Source organism: Macrotis lagotis, chromosome X (assembly GCF_037893015.1).
Source record: "Macrotis lagotis isolate mMagLag1 chromosome X, bilby.v1.9.chrom.fasta, whole genome shotgun sequence".
NCBI lineage: Eukaryota > Metazoa > Chordata > Mammalia > Peramelemorphia > Peramelidae > Macrotis > Macrotis lagotis.
In genome coordinates this window covers 116613332-116633510 of record NC_133666.1, presented here as the reverse complement: position 1 = coordinate 116633510, position 20179 = coordinate 116613332, and the positions used below count along the sequence as shown (strand labels likewise).

Here is a 20179-nt window from a genome sequence, read left to right as displayed (position 1 = left end):
ATATAGAGAACTGAGTCAAATTTATATAAAAAACATAAACAACAAGAGTCATTCCCCAGTTGACAAATGGTCAAAGGATTTGCAAATGCAATTTACAGATGATGAAATCAAAGTGATCTATAGACATATGAACATTTTCTCTAATCATTACTACTTAGATAAATGCAAATTAAAGCATCTCTGAGCTACCGCCTCACACCTCTCAGACTGGCCATTATGACCAGAAAGGACAATGATCAATATTGGAAAGGATGGTGTAAATGTGGGACACTAATGCATTTCTGGGGGAGCTTTGAACTCATCCAACCTATCTGGAGAGCAATTTGGGATTATGCCCAAAGGACAATAAAAATGTGAATAACTTTTGTTCCTGCAATACCTCTACTGGGTCTCTACCCTGACGAGATCACGAAAAAGTATAAAAACATTATTTCTACAAAAATATTCATTGCAGTTCTGTTTGTGGTAGCAAAGAACTGGAAATTGAATGAGTGTCCATCAGTTGGGGGAATGGCTGAACAAATTGTGGTTTATGTACTTTATGGAACTCTACTGTTCTTTTGGAAACTAGGAGGGATGGGATTTCAAATAAATCTGAAAAGACTTGCATGAACTGATGCTGAGCAACATGAGCAAAAGCAGAAGAACATTGTACAACTTGACAATACATAGGGATGACAATTTTAGGGTATCTGATGGAGGTTGCCATCTCATCCAGAGAAACAGCTGTGGAGTTTAACAAAGACTAAAGACTATTAGATTAATTTTAAATGAAAAGTTTTCTTATGTACTGCTGAATTTTGCTATCTCTAATATTTTATTTTTTACTCAATGATATGATTTTTCTCTCAATGCATTCAAGTTTGATCAGTATATAGAATGGAAACTCTAAAGATTATCAGACTGCCTTCTGTGGGGGGTGTGGGGGAGGGAAGGAAAGGAGCGGAAAAATTGTAAAATTCAAAATGTTGCAAAAAAGTTAGGTAGAAACTACTATTGTATATAGTTGGAAAGCAAATGAAATATTTAATTAAAAATAAATAACCTAAAAAATAGTAGTTATCCAATATAGTAATAGTATATTAAATGATAAAATATTCCAACTCTTTACAGCTGCTGATTCTTCTCTACCATTCATTTTTCTCAGGTTAGCAGCCAAAATCTTATAAGAATACTCTTTTTAAAATTTATTCACAAGGGTAAAAATTCAGTCTCTCAGCAAACAAGCTATTTTAGTCCTTTTTTCTGTATTTCAGTCTTTTCACAGCCATAATAATTAGCATTCTCTTCTGAAAAGAGCTGAACTTTCAGTCTCCTTATAGATTTCTCAGAAGAATTAGAAAAATTGTAAAACTCAAAATAAATAAACCTTTCAAAAAAAATAACTTAAATTCTGTCTCAAAAAAATCCACCAAAAAAGATGATTCATTTTTCTTCCCATAGTTGCTATTCCTAACTGTATTTTCCTCCATTCTATTCCTCTACACTTCCATTTATTCTATTCTCTCTCTCCTTTGACTTTGACCCTACTCAAAAGTGTGTTGTGGAGCAGATATGTGATTCAGTGAACAGAGCACAAGCCCTGGAGCCACGAGGACAGGAGAATCCAATCTGGCCTCAGACTCCCAACAATCACCCAGCCATGTGACCCTGGGCAAGTCACTCAACCCTATTGACTTGCACAAAATAAAAAGTGTTGTATCTGACTACCCATGATCTCTCTCCAATCACCAACACCCCCTCCTCCTGTCCCCTTTCTCCCATCCCTTTCCTCTCTTTTTTTCCTCTAGGATAAGACAAATTTCTTTACCCCATTGATGACTTCCTCTTGGAGTCATTTCTGATGAGAATAAAGGCTCACTCATTTCTTCTCACTTTCACCCCTTCCACTCCATTGCAAAAGCTTTTTCTTAGCTCTTTTAAGTAAAATAACTTAGCCCATCCCAACCTCTCTTTTCCCCTTCTTCCAGTACATTTCTTTTTAACCTATTGACCACATCTTTATAATATGTTATACCTTCATATTCAGCTCCCTCCTGTGCCTTGTCTATATATACTTCTTCTAACAGCTCTAATAAGTGAGAAGGTTCATATGAGTTATCAGTATCATAATCCCATGCAGGAATACAAGAAGTTCAACAACATTAAATCCCTTTCTATGCACCCTCTCTATGCTTCACCTGAGTCCTGTACTTGGAGATCAAACTTTCTGATCATCTCTGTTCAGTTCAACAGGAATGTTTGCAAGTCACCTATTTCATTGAATATCCATGTTTTCCCTGGAAAGAGGATGTTCAGTTTTGCTGGTACTTGATTCTCAGTTGCAATCTAAATTCCTTTGCCTTCCAGAATATCATATTTCCAAGCCCCACAAACTCTTAAAGTAGATACAACTAAATACTATGTAATCTTTACTATGGCTCCACAATATTTGACTTATTTCTTTCTGGCTGCTTGCAAGATTTTTTGGGAGTTCTGGAAAATGGCTATATTATTACTGGGAGATTTTTTTTGGAGGGATCTCTTTTAGTAGGTGATCAGTAGATTTTTCTGAATTTCTATTTTACCCTCTGCTTCTAGGATATTAGGGAAATTTTCCTGAAAAAATTCTTGAAAAATGAAGTCTAGGCTCTTTTCCTGGTCATTATCTTTCTTGGATCTGTTTTCCAGGTCAGTTCTTTTTCCAATGAAATATTCCACATTTTCTTTTAATTTTTCATTATTTTGTTTCCTGATTTCTCACAAAGTCATCAGCTTCCCTTAGTTCCATTTACATTTGAATGAGTTATTTTCTTCAGAGAGTTTCCTTATCTCCTTTTCCATTTGATTAATTCTTCTTTTTAAAGTATTCTTCTCCTCCTCATTAACCTTGCTTTTTCCATTTGACCTAAACTGGTTTTAAAGATGTTATTTTCATCAGTCTTTTTATATCTCTTTCACTAAGCTGCTAACTTGGTTTTCATGATTTTCCCACAATACTCTCTTTTCCCCAATTTTCAAAATCTTTTTAGAGTTATTCCATAACCTGAGACCAAATCCTAATTTTTTTGGAGGCTTTGGATACAGAAACATTAATTTTGTTATCTTTTGAATATATTTATGATCCTACATTAGGACCAAAGTAATTATCTATGGTTAGATTCATTTATCTAGTCTATCATTTCCCAAGTTTTTGAGTCTTTTAGGGCCCCTCCCCAGGGACCTTAATTCCTTCAATGTCTTATAAGAGGCTCTAGGTGCTCTCCTGGACTGTGCCCTGGTCTGTGGATGATCACAAGTACTTCCCTCTGCTCTGGAGCTGTGAAGAGGATCCCTGCTCTGCTATGGCAGTAGAGAGCCCCAGACTGTAATCTGGATCTTAATATGCACAAAGCAACAGAGTTCTCTCTTAGGGATAGTGGAAAGACCTCAACAGTCTCACCTGACCCCATTACCATTTGTGGGCTGAGGTTCTGGAAGCAGTTTCAAAGTGGCTCCTTGCTGAGTGACTCCAAATGCCTGCTTCCAGTTCTGGGTTTCCTGTGAACTGGTTGACCTGAGCTTGTACTCACTCTGCTGCAGCATGGTTTTCTCACTCAACTTCCAAGTTGACTTTGATGATCCTTGGGTTGAGAAGTCTGGGAACTACTCCCAATGCCATGAACCTAGGTATCCCCAATGACCCAGGAACCCTGTGGGATGTTCCTGGATAACTGAGGCACGTTTTCTCTGGCTGCAGTCCTCCTCCAGCTCTTGCAAGTTGTCTTGGACCAGAAAGTTGGTTTACTAGGCCTTTCTGGAGGTTCAACCATTCTAGAAATTGGTTAGAGTAATAATTTTAAGGCATTTGAAGTGTTCTGGAGGAGAGCTTCTGGGAATTCCTGCCTTCATACTGTCATTTTGGCTCTGCCCCACTTTGACCATTTTTCAATTGAGGAATGACTTGTAACTTTATACATTTGATTCAGTTCTCTACATGTTCTAAAAAGGAAATCTTTATCAGAGCATGTAGCTATTAAAATTGTTTTCCAGCTCTCTGTTTTCCTTCTAATATTGGCTGCCTTAGTTTTATTAGTGTTAAAATATTTTTTAAATTAATATAGTCAAAATCATCTATTTTGCAATTTATAATGTATTCTATTTCTTGTTTGTTCATAAACTTCTCCCCTATCCATAGATGTGGCAGACAAAATTTCTTTATCTGTTAATTGAGCTAGCCTTTTTTTCTAAATCCTGTACCTATTTTGACTTTATTTTGGAATAAGTTGTGAGATATGAGGCTATGCCTAGTTATTGCCATATTATTTTCCATTTTTCCCAGCAGTTTTTGTCAGTGATTTCTTATCCCAGATGCTAATATCTTTGTATTCTATATAAAAATAGAGTTCTCTTGTCTCTTTTTATACTTTTTCTAAACCACTGGTCCATTACTTTATTTCCTAACCAGTATCAAGTAATTTCGATGACTGTCACATTATAGTAAACTTTTACATGTTCAGTAAAGTTAGGTCACTTTTCTTAGCATTTTTTTTCATCAATTTCCCTAATATTTTTTATCTTTTGTTGCTCCAGGTGAATTTTGTTATTATTTTTTTCTATCTCTGCAAAATAGGTTTTTAAGTAGTTTGATTGGTATGGTACTGAATAGGTAATTTAATTTAGGAGGAATTGTTGCTTTTATTATATTGGCTTAGTCTAAACTATAAGCAGCGGACATTTTTTCAATTGTTTGGATCTGATTTTATTTTTTCTGAAAATTGTTTTGTAATTGTGTTCATACATTTCTGAGTTTGTCTTGGAAGGTAGATTTCCAAGTATTTTATGTTCTCTACAGTTACTTTAGTGGAATTTACCTTTCTATCCCTTGCCTTTGTACTTTTTTTGTTGATACAAAAGAAATGCTGATGATTTCTATGGATTCATTTTATATCCTGTTATTTTGTTGAAGTTAATTTTTTCATGGTATAAAATTACATTATCTGCAGATTGAAAGTTTTGCTTCCTTATTGTCTATTCTAATCCTTTCAATTTCTTTTTCTTCTCTTATTACTGAAGATGACTGTTCTAATTCTATATTTTAGAAAGGTTTTATTAATTTTGAATTTTACAATTTTCCCCTAATCTTGCTTCCATCCCCACCCCCACAGAAGGCAGTCTATTAGTCTTTACATTGCTTCCATGCTATACATTGATCTAAGCTGAATATGATGAGAGAAAAATCATATCCTTAAGGAAGAAAAATAAAATATAAGAGAAAGCAAAATTATGTAATAAGATAACTTTTTTTTTTAAATTAAAGGTAATAGGGGGTGGCTAGGTGGCGTAGTAGATAAAGCACCAGCCTTGGAGTCAGGAGTACCTGGGTTCAAATCCGTTCTCAGACACTTAACAATTACCTAGCTGTGTGGCCTTGGGCAAGCCACTTAACCCCATTTGCCTTGCAAAAAAACCTAAAAAAAAATAAAGGTAATAGTCTTTGGTCTTTGTTCAAACTCCATAATTCTTACTCTAGAAACAGTATTCTCCATCATAGATATGCCAAAATTGTGCCTGATTGTTGCACGTCCAATAAGGTTAATTATCACCCCCATGATGTTGTTGGGGTGTAGAATGTTCTTCTGTTTTTGCTCATCTCACTCATCTCAGTTCATGCAAATCCCTCCATGCTTCCCTGAATTTCCATCCCTCCTGGTGTCTAATAGAACAATAGTGCTCCATGACATGTATATACCATAGTTTGTTAAGTCATTTCCCAGTTGAAGAATGGAAATAGGGCCACTATGAATATTTTTGTACAAGTGATGTTTTTACCCGTTTTCATGATCTCTTCAGGGTATAAACCCAGTAGTGGTATTGCTGGATCAGAGTATGCACTTTTTTTTGTGCTTTGGGAATAGTTCCAAATTGCTCTCCAGAAAGTTTAGATGAGTTCAGCTCCACCAACAATGTATTAATGTCCCAGATTTCCCAGATTTCTTCCAACATTGACTTTTGTGGTCATATTGGCCATTCTGAGAGGTGTGAGGTGGTACCTCAGAGGTGCTTTAATTTGCATTCCTCTAATGAGTAGTTATTTATAATAAATTTTTATCTGAGTATGGATCTTTTTGATTTCCTCATCTGTAAATTGCCTTTGCATATCCTTTGACCATTTGTAAATTGGGGAATAACTTCTTTTATTTTAAATTTTGACTCAGTTCTCTGTATATTTTAGAGATGAGTCCTTTGTTAGAAAAATAGTTGGAAAAATTGTTTCCCAATTTACTACATTCTTATGGGCTTGGTTACAGTGGTGTTGTCCATGCAAAAGCCTTTTAATTTAATGTAAGCAAAAATCGCCTAGCTTGCTTTTAATGATGCTCTCTATCTCTTCCTTGTTCATAAACTCCTTCCCTTTCCATAGATCTGACAGATAAACTATTCCTTGATCTCCTAGTTTGCTTATAATATTGTTTTTTTATGTCTAAATCCTGTATCCAGTTTTATCTTATCTTGGTATAGGGTGTGAGGCACTGTTCTAATCCAAGTTTCTGCCATACTAATTTCTCTAATTCTATATTAAATATATATTATATATATATATATATATATATATATATATGTTTGTTGTTTGTTTTCAATAGTTACATAGTTACTACTTATTTTAAGGAAAGCTCTATTTATTGCTTACATTTTCTAGAGTTTTTAATAAGAATTTAATTTAATAAGAATCAATTCCTTTATCACAGATGAAAATGTAAAATCTATATCAAATTGCCTTCTACTGGGGGGAGGGAGGGAAGGAGAAAAATTGTTAAACTCAAAACCCTGCCAAAAAGTGATTGGTAGAAACTGCTATTGTATGTTTTTGGAAAACAAATAAAATATTTATATGATAAAAAATGGATGTTATATTTTGTCAAAGGCTATTTTAGCATCCATTGATATAAACTTTTTATTTCTGTTGATTTTGTTACTGATTTGCTCAATTATGTTGATTATCTTCCTAATATTGAAACATCCCTACATACTTGGTTTAAATCCAACTTGATTATGGTGTATTTCCTATTTCCTATTAATAATTTATTGTAATCTCTTCGCTAAATTTTATTTAAGATTTTTGCTTCAGAGTAAGAGAGAGAGAGACATAGGAGAGGGAGAGAGAGGGAGAGACAGACAGACAGACAGAGACAAACAGAGACAGAGAGAAAGATCTCATGGCACTCAGTTTAAAAGTAAAACAAATCATTTAATTCCGTAGTTACAAGTAGAAAAGGTATATTCCTTCAAAGAAAGCATAGAGACAATTGCAAAAGGTAAAACAAACATTTTGATTTCATGAAATTGAAAAGCTTTTGCATCAATAAAAATAGTGCATATAAAATAACAAAGGAAAGCAATTAAATAGGGGGAGGATATGGGAAGGGGATTTTGTGATCAAATAGCTCAGATAAGGTTTAGTTATCCAAGACAAAAAAGTCAACTAATAGCTGTACATGTGTATGCAAACTAATGGTCATAGGAATGAATGCACCACATTACCATGAATAATAGAAATGTAAGTCAAAATAAATCTGACTTTTCAGTTCTGATTATCTTTAATCTCCATTAATTGTCACTGGGTGTTGCCAAAATCCTAGAGGGGGAAAATTCATATTGCTCTGTGGAGATCTTAACTCACCTTGCTTAGTAGAAGACAGCATAAATGATAAACACAAAGATCCTAGGTTTTGGAAGAACCATTCCTCCTGGTATGTCTTCCTAGACTTAGCTACTTGGAGCCCTCTTTAAGTTGAGGGTCACTCCCTTGATGTTCAAAGGGAGATGTAGCTTTTCAGATCCCAACTTCTGATAGTGAAATTGCATAAAACCCCTTTTCAAGACTCCATTTTGGGGATCCAGTTTTCTAGCTGAGACCCCCATATACCTGCATAATCAGCAAGCTTATTAAAATATTAATAAATGTGTATGTTAATTCTATTTTGCTCTTAATGTAGCCACTGATTTGTTTCTTGGTTTCAGTTCTGCCCTGTGAGGAATAATGACTCAGACTTGGGAATGTAGGTTTTGGAAAGAAAATAGAGATCTATTAAAGGAAGTTATGGCATATTAAGAAAGGGATAGGGGGCAGCTAGGTGGTGCAGTGGATAGAGCACCAGCCCTGGAATAAGGATTACCTGAGTTCAAATCCAAACTCAGACACTTAATAATTAACTAGTTGTGTGGCCTTGGGCAAGTCACTTAGCCCCATTGCCTTGCAAACAAAAAAAAAACCTAAAAAAAAAAGAAAGGGATAGAAAACTTAGAAGGAGATTAAGAGAAGACCACATGGATTGATGATTAAATTTTGGCCAGACCAGCTGACCAGTGTTCCACAGGAGACTGGAAAGTCAAAGAGAACACCCTACCCCCTACTCTCCCAGAGTCCATGGGAGGAGGTAGTGACCTGGGCATGACTGAAGTCCCTCACTGGAGATTTTACCTCTTGGGAAAGGGTCTCTTTTGGATGGCCTTCCAGGACATGTGCTTCCTGGCTGCCCTGGAAAAGCAATGCAATCCAAGTTGAAAGTCAGGCCCTCAGGAGTGATGATAAAGGAAGGAAAATTCCCTTTACAATGAAAACAAAAGATTTAGAAAGTTTGTATCCAAATGATTTCATCATCCCCCTATGCCCACATTTCTCTATATCATATTCCCCCCTCAAATTATTAAGGACCCAGAGTCTTCTGGGGAATTGGGATGAAGGTCAGTCTTCTGGAACTCTTCAAAGCCAAGGAGGGGAATAGTCTCCCTACCTAACCTAACCTAATATAACCTATTAGGGGCCCATTTGGAGAGGGAATATTCTGCAGATGAAACTTGATTGAAGTAGCATCTAAGGGGTGTGGGCAATCTAGATCAGATAGAGACTGTGTTCAAACAATAGATATTCAAATTTATAAAGAGATCTTGTCTGTGAACATTTCTTCAGTTTCCCTTCAGTGCCTATGACTTTGCATGTGGAGGGTAGAAGCTCACTCACTGTAATGATCAAGCAAAACCAAATTGATAGCCCCAGTGTCAATAAGGAAGTGACATCTAGCGTGACTCTGGGTTCAGCCATGATATAGAAAAGGGGGAATCTAGGATGAACCTAGCTTCTAGTCAATCTTTGCTGAGGGAGGGAGGACAAAGAGGGCACTGAGTTGAAGCCTCTGCATCTCCCAGTCCTTTCTGTGGATGGTCATGTCTCCATGTTGATTACCTTTGGTTAGGAGCAGGGCAGTGAAACTGTCCTCTGTGGGGTTCTGTAGGAAGATTCCCTTTACAATGCAAACAAAAGATTTAGAAAGTTTGTCTCCAACTGATCTCCTCACCCCCTATACCCATGTTTCTCTGCATCATTTCTTAAGTTTAAACTAGAGAACTTTTGTCCATTTGTGCCTTTTGTCCCTTCATCAGACAAACTCTGAAGATTAACATGCATTTGATTTAATTTTTAAAGGCCAAACTCATCATTTTTTACTCAGAAAATTAATAAAGCTGAAAAAATATGAGACTATTCTCTATTGGTAGAATTGAATTGTGGAAAATAGATACAGTAATGCCTCATTAGTAGTAATGCTTTATTAGTAGTACTTGGGACTAGTACAGATTTTGGAAAGAAATAGTCATTAAAAAATATTAAAATATCCAGAAGTTTGGACTCAGAAATCTTAATACTAAACTTACTCCCTAAGGTAGTATTGATGCAGTCACTGGCTACTTGGGTTCAGTTCTGCCAATGAGGAATTATTATTCAGACTCAGGAAAGCATGGGTGAAAAAAAACCCCAAAAAATATTAAAAAGGTTACAAGACATAAGGAAGGATGAGAGAGAGAGAGAAAGAGAGAGAGAGAGAGAGAGAGAGAGAGAGAGAGAGAGAGAGAGAGAGATAAAAGGACAGTCAAGCAACCTTGGCTGGGCCAAGGTCAGAGAAGACTGAGCAGGCCTTGAGCTTCTGTCCAACCCAGTTTTTTAATGAGTTGCCTCTCATCCAGCAGGCAAAAGGTGAACTCCCTTTCTCTTATTAGACCAGGAATTAGAGGGTAAAGCCTAAGGAGATCAGCATACATATTTTACATTAAACAGTGAATCAATGATACATTAAGAATAGGGGGAAGTCTCCACCCCAAGCAGCTTTTAAGATTACAATTGCTTCAGTTACAATCATAATTCTCTACTTCAAGTTAATTAACATCTCAAGAGTCAATGTATATCTCGACCCAAATTCTTTCTGTTACATTCACAATTCTCTTTATCTTTCCCCTGAATCATTGGCATTAAGAAAAATTCCATAAACATCAAAATGTAATATAGCAACATTCTTTTTTTGTAATAGCAAAGAACTAGAATAAAGAAATGCATGAAAATATTTCCTTGAACATATGCAGACTATCAAAAGTGATTGCTACAAACATTGCAAAGAACAAATATAGCTCCAAAGAAAAGATATGACTAGATTCTTATACCTATTCCTTTGAAGAAGTAGAAGATTCACAGGTATGGGACATTATATATACTTTCAGACTTTTTCTGAACTTATTGTTCTGTTTTTTCCTCTTAAAATATTCTCTGAGTAGGGAGAGGAAGATACAGTGAAATAAATATAGATGATGTAAATATAAACTATATCAATAAAATTAATTTTTAAATGAAAATTAATATGTGCTGAAATGTGTAGGTGGAAGGGCTCTGTTTTTCCTTAATAGAATGGTATTTCCTAGACAAACACATCAACAACTCATATCTATTTTCTACATTCTTTCTTATTGTATTCTATGGGAAATCTTATAATAGAAGATATTGGAAATCAATATTGAAGCATCATCAAAGAAGGATTACTCTCAACTACACAATTGTATTTTCCATATTAAAAAAAATTGTCAGACTTTTTCTTATGCATTCCTTTATATAAGACACACAATATAGAGAACTTAAACTTAGTAAAGTTGTTAAAGTATAGGTTTATCTTTTGTAATTCATGGTCCCTTTCCCTTGCACCATATCTGGAGGGAATTTTGGGCACTTGTGAAAGCTTTTGATTCCTCAGGTACCTCACACTAGGCATCCTTACCAACTTTCCTTTTACAAGCTGTGGTCCAAGACCCAGACTATACTCACCATTTTCCCCTTCTCAAAACAGTTGATTTTTCCATATTCTAGAAGGTGGACACACCTTCATATTCATAGTGAGAGGCAAATATTCTAATAAGCTAATATGAACCATTAGGATTTCAGTAGAAAAGAAGAAAGGGTTTGGTTATGTTGAGTGGGTCACTTGGGGTAAACTTTTGGGAGATCATTAATAAGAGTCATACAAAAATGACCTGGCATAGATAAAGTATTATCTGCTTTGGAGAGACTTATTGAGATAATGAATCATGGATATACATGAATATATTAGTGCATATTAAAAGATTAATGTGTTGTACCATTGAAGGTAAAATAATTTCATTTTAGTAAGTAAACAAGAAGTGTTCAAATCCCAAAGATAAAAAGACAAGGAAGAAGTGTCTGAGCAATTTCTTCCTAATTAATGATTTGCCTGTTAGTTCAGGTTCAAAGTTGGGATGGAATGAGAGACTTGCAAATCATTGCACGGTTAACAAAAGAAAGTCAACTAACTTCTCTAGATGGATCCTCCTTTCCCATCTGTCTCCATAAGGAAGTTATGTTACCCATAAGAGTGAAATTCAGGAGAAAGGACATCATTCATGATTTCAAGAAGAATTGAAAACTCACAGAAATACACTAGGTCAAAGGGGTACCATATACACTTGTGCAGAACTTTTTATGCCCTTAGATGACCAGAATGTTGTCTTAATGACAATGAAGACCAATCAGGTCCCAGTGATAGTTTTGAACTGTTACATATTTAACAACTTTCAAGTTTAATCTATATTATTAATATTTAGCCATCATTTTCTTCAATCTAGACAAATAACAATAAATCAAGTCCTGATTTGTAGCATTAGCCAATTTCTGAGGTGTAAATGCTCACAATGAAAAACTTACAAACAGTACTATTGCTTGTACAAGATGGCTCTAGAATATTCCTTCCTGTTTCTACCATACTTCTTATCCCTTACTCCAAAGGAATTTATCTTGTGATTAGAATCTAAAGGTAGGAAGACTAGGAAGAAATATAAGACAAATGGGTATTTTAATACCTAGATGGCAGAGAGAGAGAGAGAGAGGTCAGGAACTTCCCTATGTTTTCCAAGCTTCCTTCAGAAACAATATTAAATGAAGTCTCTAAATGGGTTCTATAGGGACAGAATCCATAAAGAGACAGAATGGTATAATTTTATATCTTGAGATATCTTGGAATCAGAAAGATTTATCTAACTTGGGTGGAGGAAAAGCACAAACCAGCACTGAAAGCCACCAGGAAATTCTTGGCAGCAGCAAAGATCAAGGTTCCTTGGTCCCAGCACAGCAGGTCAGTGTTTTCTATACAGAAAGCCAGCTGTGAGTGCTCCAGTCCCAACACAGAAGGAAAATTGCAGGTCCTGGAAGTCTTGCATAGGCAATGCAACTAGATTGTGTAACTTCAGCATAGGGTCAAGATCTAGCGAATGAGATCCCAGCAATGAGAAAGTAAGTAAACAGGCCTTAGGCCCTGCACAAGAAGCTTGAGACAGTGTACTCTCTGCCCCAGGAGCAGAACTCAACTTTAAAAACCTCAAACTAGGTTAAAAAATTGAGTAAGAAACAGTTAAAAAGTCCTGATCATAAAAGGAAAGATCAGAACATCAGTTCATAAAAGGACATGGGGAAAAGTCCTAGAGGGACATATGAATTGGTCTCAAGTCCAAAAAGTCCTCTTAGAAGAGCTCAAAAAAGGATTTTAAAAATCAACTTGGTGAGGTAGAAAAACAATTGGAGAAAGAAATGAAAGATATGAAAAAAGTGAACAATTTAGAAAATGAAGAACAACAATTTACTGAACAAAATCATCCCTTAGATAATAGCATTGACCTAAGGGAGAAAGAAAACAATTCTTTAAAAAAAGAAAATGTGCCAAATTGGAAAAATTTACTGAAGAAACAACTCCTTTAAAAATATAATTGGTCAAATTAAAAAGGAGCTAGAAAAGCTAACCGAAGGAAAAAAAATTCCTTAAATATCAGAATTAGGCAAGTGGAAATTAATGACACTATCAGACATTGAAAAAATCCATCAAACGAAATTTTAAAACATGAAAAATTAGAAGAAAATGAAAAATACCTCATTTGAAAACAAACTGATCTGGAAAATAGATCCAGAAGAGATAATTTAAGAATTATTGGCTGAAAAGAAAAGTATGATGAAAAAAAAAAGAATGTGGGGGCAGCTAGGTGGCACAGTGGATAGAGCACTGGCCCAGGAGTCAGGAGTACCTGAGTTCAAATCAGGCCTCAGACACATAATTATTACCTAGCTGTATGGCCTTGGGCAAGCCACTTAACCCCATTGCCATACAAAAACTAAAAAAAAAAAGTACATGGACAATGCATTTCAAGAAATTATAATGGAAAAAATGATGTTAATACTTAAAACTAGAAAGAAAAAAGTTATTGAAAGAATTCATGAATTGCCTCCTGAAAGAGAACAAAAATGAAAATTCCAGGTAAATTTCAAATTTCAGAATTATCAGTTAAAAGAGAAAATACTGCAGGTAGTGAAAAAGAAACTACTCAAATACAGAGATAAGGAAGAAAAATGCATCTTGCTAAAAGGACCATAGACAATGGAGTATTATCAATACAGAATATAAATATACCATGTGATATAGCATTTAAATTCTTAGAAAAGTATAGAAAAACATAGATAACATAACTATATTGGAGGGGGGACCTCAACCATTCTCTCTCAAAGTTAGAAAAATCAAGCCACAAAATAAACAAGAAAGGAGTTAAGGATGTGAATAGAATTTTAGAAAAGTCAGATATGATAGACCTCTAGAAGAAAATGAATGGAAATAGAAAGGAATGTAATTTTTTTTCTCATTAATACATTGCAACTACACAAAAACTAACCATGTATTAGGGCAAACAATCCTCACAATCATATGTAAAAAGGCAAAAATAATAAATGCATCCTTTTCAGATTAATGTGTATTAAAATTTACATGTAGTGAATGGCCATGGAAAGCTAGAATAAGAATTAATTGGAAACTAAATAGTGTAATTTTAAAGTATTAGTAAGTCAAGCAATAAATCATAGAAGCAATAATTTCTTCCAAGATAAAGACAAAAAAGAAACAACATAACAAAATTTATGGATTGCAGCCAAATTAGTTCTTAGAGGAAATTTTATATCTCTAAAAGCTTATATTAATAAAGTAAGAAAAAAAATCAATTTCTTTAAAAAAATCACCAGGTCCAAATGTGAATTCCACTAAATATTTAAAGACCAATTAATTCTAATTCAATATAAACTGTCTGAAAAAACAGGTGAAGAAGGAGTTATGTCAAATTCTTTCCTTTGATACTAATATGATGCTGAAACCTAAACCAGAAACAGTCACAACCAAGAAAGAAAATCATTGGCTAATTTCTGTAATCTAGTTTGATGCCAAATTTTTAAGTAAAACATTAACAAAGAAATTATAGCAATTTATTATCAGAATAATACACTGTGATCAGGTGGGATTTGTTCCAGGAAAGCAGACATAGTTTAATATTAGGAAAACAATCAGTAACATTGACTATATCAATAACAAAATTCAGAGTAAACATATGATTCTACCAATAAATGCTGGAAAATTCTTTAAAAAAAAAACAGCACACATTCTTATTAAAAGTACTAGAGAGCATAGGAATAAATGGAGTCTTCCTTATAATGATAAGCAGTTATCTATTTAAAACATCAATTATTATATATAATGTGGATAAGGTAGAAGGTTTTCTAATAAGATAAAGGGAGGAAACAATCATGCCCATTATCACCACTATTATTCAATATTTTACTAGAATGATAGCTTTTGCAATAAGAAAAGAAAAAGAATGAGAAGGAATTAGAATAGACAATGAGGAAACAAAGCTCTTACTATTTGCTGATGCTATGGTGGTATACTTAGAGATTTTTGAAAATGAACTAAAAATTTACATAAAATATAATATCAACAAAGTCAAGCAACAAAGGATAGAAAGAGAAATTCCATTAAGGTAACTGTAGACAACACAAAATACTGGTCCTAACAGTCAAGATAAACCAACAGTAGAAGAACCTCTCCTAGGTGTTCTCTCCATAACATTTCAAAAATTTTTAAATTATGACTCTAAATTTTTGAGAAAGAGAGAGAGAGAGAGAGAGAGAGAGAGAGAGAGAGAGAGAGAGAGAGAGAGAGAGAGAGCCCACAGAAAGATCCAGTGAGGCAATTCTCCAGACTAAGGGAATCTGGCAAATAGTGGAAAGGGTCCCTGCTCCATGGAGTTGGGGGGGGGGTGCTCACCAGAGTGAGGAAACTTCAGCCTCCTGGAGGCAGCCTCAGGGCAATGGGAGCTGTGGCTCACAGCAGCAGGAGCAGTTTCCTAACTTACACCCTGGGGAGCACTGAGCACAAATTGGAGGATCAGCGGAGGGGACCTCTGATAGAGCCAACACTTGAAGCCCAGGCCCTCAGTGCAGTTGAAGCAGTCAGCCTGTCAGTTCATCAGCAGCAGTGGCCCCTTAGCAGGGGAGCAGGCATGGAGCACATAAGCAGGAGCCCCCAAGCCACTGAGCCTTAAGTGCTAAGCTCACCGAAAGTAGGGGAATGGAGCAAAACTTCAGAGGTCTGTCCTCTGTACCAGGAACAGGACTCTGGGGCTCTGAACACATTCAGATCCTGTTCACAGTCTAGGCTCCCCCATAGAACAGATCCCCCCACCTCAGCCCCATGGCAGAGGGGTGTGCTTGGGGTCATTCACAGATCAGGAGGGAAATCAGAGCTTCACACATTGAGATGTTTGTGGAAGGGGGTGTCCCAATAATACCAAAAGCTCAGGAAACACCCCAAAACCAGGCACAGGCTGGAGAAATGAGTAAGCAGTGAAAAAAGAGGAATACCATTGAGAAATACATTGTCTATGAACACAAGAAGGATCAAAATACTCAATCTGAAGATGAGGAAGTACAAGCTTCTGCATCTAAAGACTCCAAGAAAAACAGGAATTGGGCTCACAAAAAAGATTTTTGAAAGTCAAATAAGAGAGCTAGAAGAAAAATTGGGAAAAGAAATGAGACAGATGCAGGAAAAACATGAAAAAGAAGTCATCAGTTTAGTCAAGGAGAACCAAAAAAAGTGCTGAAGAAAATAACATGTTAAAAATTAGCTTAGGTCAAATGGATAAAACAGTTCAAAAAGTTATTGAGGAGAAGAATGCTTTAAAAAGTAGAATTGGCCAGATGGAAAAGGAGATAAGAAAGCTCTCTAAGGAAAACAAATACTTCAGATGTAGAATGGAGCTAAAGGAAGCTGATGACTTTAGGAGAAATCAAGAAACATTATTTCAACACCAAAAGAATGAAAAATTAGAAGAAAATGTGACACATCTCATTTGCAAAAAAATACTGATCTGGAAAAACAAATTCAGGAAAGATAATTTAAAAATTATTGGGATACCTGAAAGTCACAATCAGGAAAAGAGCCTTGACCCCATTTTTCAAAGAATTCCTATAGGAAAATTGCCGAGATATCCTAGAAGGAGAGAATAAAATAGAAATTGAGAGAATCCACTGATCTCCCCCAGAAAGAGATCCCCCAAAATAAAAACACCCCCCAGGAATATTGTAGCCAAGTTCCAGAAATCCCAAGTCAAAGAGAAAATATTACAAGCAGCCAGAAGGATATAATTCAAATAATGTGGAACTGCAGTCAGGATTACACAGGACTTAGAAGCAACTACATTAAGGGCTCACAGGGCTTGGAATATAATATTCCAGAAGGCAAAAGAGCTCAGAATGCAGCCAAAAATCAATTACTCAGAAAAACTGAGCATCCTCTTCCAGGGAAAAAAAATGGACTTTCAATGAACCAGGTGAATTTCAATTGTTTTGTTGAAACAACCAGAACTGAACAGAAAGTTTGACCTTTACATACAGGACTCAAGTGAAGCATAGAGTGGAAAAGGGTAAAAATCAGGGGTTTAATGATGATGAACTGCATGTATTCCTGCATAGAAAAATTATACTGATAATATTCATACAAAACTTCTCATTTAATAAATAGATCAGTTAGAAGGAACTTTTATAGCACAGGAGAAAACTGAATTGAAACATATAATATATTGTAAAAACGGAGTCAATGGCTAAAAGGGAAATTTAATGGGAGTAAGAGAAAGGAAAGGTGAAATAGGCTAAGATATTTCATATAACAAGATTTTTTTATCACAATAAGCTATTGCAATGTTATGGAAGGGGGGAAGGTGAGGGGGAATGAGGGAACCTTCACTCTCATCAGAGGTGGCTCAGAGAGGAATCAGCATATATACATTCAATGGGGTACAGACATCTAGAATAAAAAAGAGAGAAGGGGGACAGGGAGAAGGGGGGTATGTGAGTGATGGAGGAGAGAGTGGATTGTGGGGGAGAGTGGTCAGATATAACACATTTTATTTTTTACTTCTTGCAAGGGGCAGGGATTGGGTGGCCTGTCTGGGACCACAGGGCCGGGTGGTTGCTGGGTTTTAGGGGTGGTATGTGGGCTTGGGACCTCTTGGCCCCAGGGCTGGTAATCAGTCTGCTGAGCCACTCAGCTACCCTACAGCACATTTTAGAAGAGGGACAGAGTGAAAGGAGAGAGAAAATCTAGTATATGGTAGTGGGGAGGTATGAATGGATGGAGTTGTGATCAGCAATGGCAACGGTAGAAAAATATGGAAGTAACTTATGTGATGTACTTATCATAAAATATGTGATCCACCTGAGAAAAAGCTGGTGGTGCTGGAACACAGACTGAAGCACATTTTTTTTTCTCTTTCCTTTACTTTATTTTTCATCTGGGTCTATATTTTTTGGCAAAAAGTGTATTATGTTTACTCTTAAACAGGAATATTTTAGTAATGTATTAAAAAAAACATCATTTGTAGAAAAAGAAAAAGAAATATATAAATAAATAAAAATGCATAAAAAGATAAACCCAGAAACTATTTGAACATAATTATAAAAGACTTTTCATAAAAATAAGGTTTGATCTAAACAAATGGGAAAATGTCAATTGCTCATGATTAGATTCTGCAACCAATTAGGTAGAATTAGTCAATTGTACCAAAAATAAATTATTTAATCGGTCCCATACCTATCAATCTACCAAAATTATTTTATAGAGCATGAATAAATAGGAAAAACATTCATCTGGAGGAAAAAATAGTCAAGAATATGAAAGGATTAAGGAAAAAATTCAAAGGAAGGTGGTGGAGCTATACCAGATGTAAAACTGTTTTATAAAGCAGCAGTTGTCTAAATTATTTGGTACTGAGTGAGGAATATAAAAAAAATATTAAAGTAGTATCATAATCTACTTTTTGTTAAAGCCAAAGACGCCAAATTCTGAGATAAGTACTCACAATCTGACAAAATCTGATGGGAAAACTTGAAAATGGTATGGCAGAAACTAGGCAAATACCAACATCTCACACCCTGTAACAACATAAGTTTGAAATGAGTACAGGATTTAAACATAAAAGATGATACCATAAGCCAACTAGAAGAACAAGGAGTAGTTTCTCTGTCAGATCAATGGAGAAGAGAAAAGTTAATGACCAAACAAGAGATAAGAGAGCCTTCTAAAACATAAAATGTATAATTTTGGTTACAATAATTTTAAAAATTTTGAAATAAACTAAACCAATGGAAACAAGATTGGAAAAAATAGAAAAAAGCTAAGAAATTCTTTTCACAGGTAATATTTTGATAAAAGTCTAATTTCTAAAATATATCAAGAACTGAGTCAAATTTATAAGAGTACAAGTTATCCCCCAATTTATAAATGGTCAAAGGATATGACCAGAGAGCTTTTAGATGAAGAAATTAAAGCTCTCCATAATCCCATAAAAAATTCTCTAATTCATTTATTGATTAGTGAAATGCAAATTAAATATCTGTGAAGTTCCACCTCACACCTATCAGTTTGGCTAAAAGGAGAAAAAAGGAAAATGATTAATGTCAGAGATGCATGAAAACTGCAACACTAATGCACTGAAAGTAGATTTGTGTACTAATCCAACCACTTTCAATGGGATCAACTAATCCAAATTCCTTCTAAGTCAGATGAGAAAACTAAAACTTAAACAGGTTAAGTGGCTTGAACATGGTTACAAAGATTGTATCAAGAGAAGGATTTGAACTTAGCATCTTTCTGATCCCAGTTCATCACTCTATTCATACACAATATTTCCTATTCAAGTTTCCAAGCTTATGCTTTAAATCTTCCCATGTTTTTCAACATGTCTCAGTAGGTCTTCCAATTTACTATAATCAATGATGCTATTTAAGATTATCTCTAGAGTGAACTTTTCTACTGTGCCTCTTACTATGGCAATGGTTTAAGAATCATCACAGAATTGGTTCAGTATATAATTATCTGTTTCACTTCTGGATTTTTAGTTGGGCAGAGAATTTCAGTGATCTTAGATTCTTCAATATTTTCTTCAGATTTTAGTACATCCTCAATTTCACTTTTTTTAATTTAATGAAGGTCTAGAAATATACTTTATTTCTTTGATTGTTTTTAATGATTGCCATCAAGTGTTGTAAGACAAGAAAGACTTAGCAAATAAATAATATTAAGCATTTGATTAGTGACATTCATTTACAATTTTATTATGATGTTCTTCTGGCACATAAAGAAAATTATTCATATCTTTAGACCATTTTATGTTCATCCAGTGCTCATTGTTTTTTCTACTGAAGCATTTTTAGAAGGAGAAATATAGATAATTTTTTCCCAGAATATATTGTCTTCTTGGGGTACTAAGACTTAAGGGAGTCTACTCAGACATTTATGCTTTATTATGGTGATCTTCACAATTGAACTCATATACTTCTGTCTGTTTCTTTCAATTTCAGAAGCAGTTACATGACATTGACTGAGGTGCTGACCTAAATTTTGGTCTCACTGGGGCCCAATTAAAAAAGACTTTAGGGATTCTACCAAGTCATCACAGCTACAACAATAGTCTTTGACCATATAAAGCCCCAAACTGTGCCTCTTCCTGACTGGCTTTTCCTTAC

General features: G+C 35.1%; 1 pseudogene; it reads right to left on the bottom strand.

Annotated features, from left to right (window-relative positions):
* Positions 1 to 3564, bottom strand: part of LOC141498810 (lymphocyte-specific protein 1 pseudogene) — a 66381-nt pseudogene extending 62817 nt beyond the window's left edge.
* Positions 3565 to 20179: the final 16615 nt, after the last annotated feature.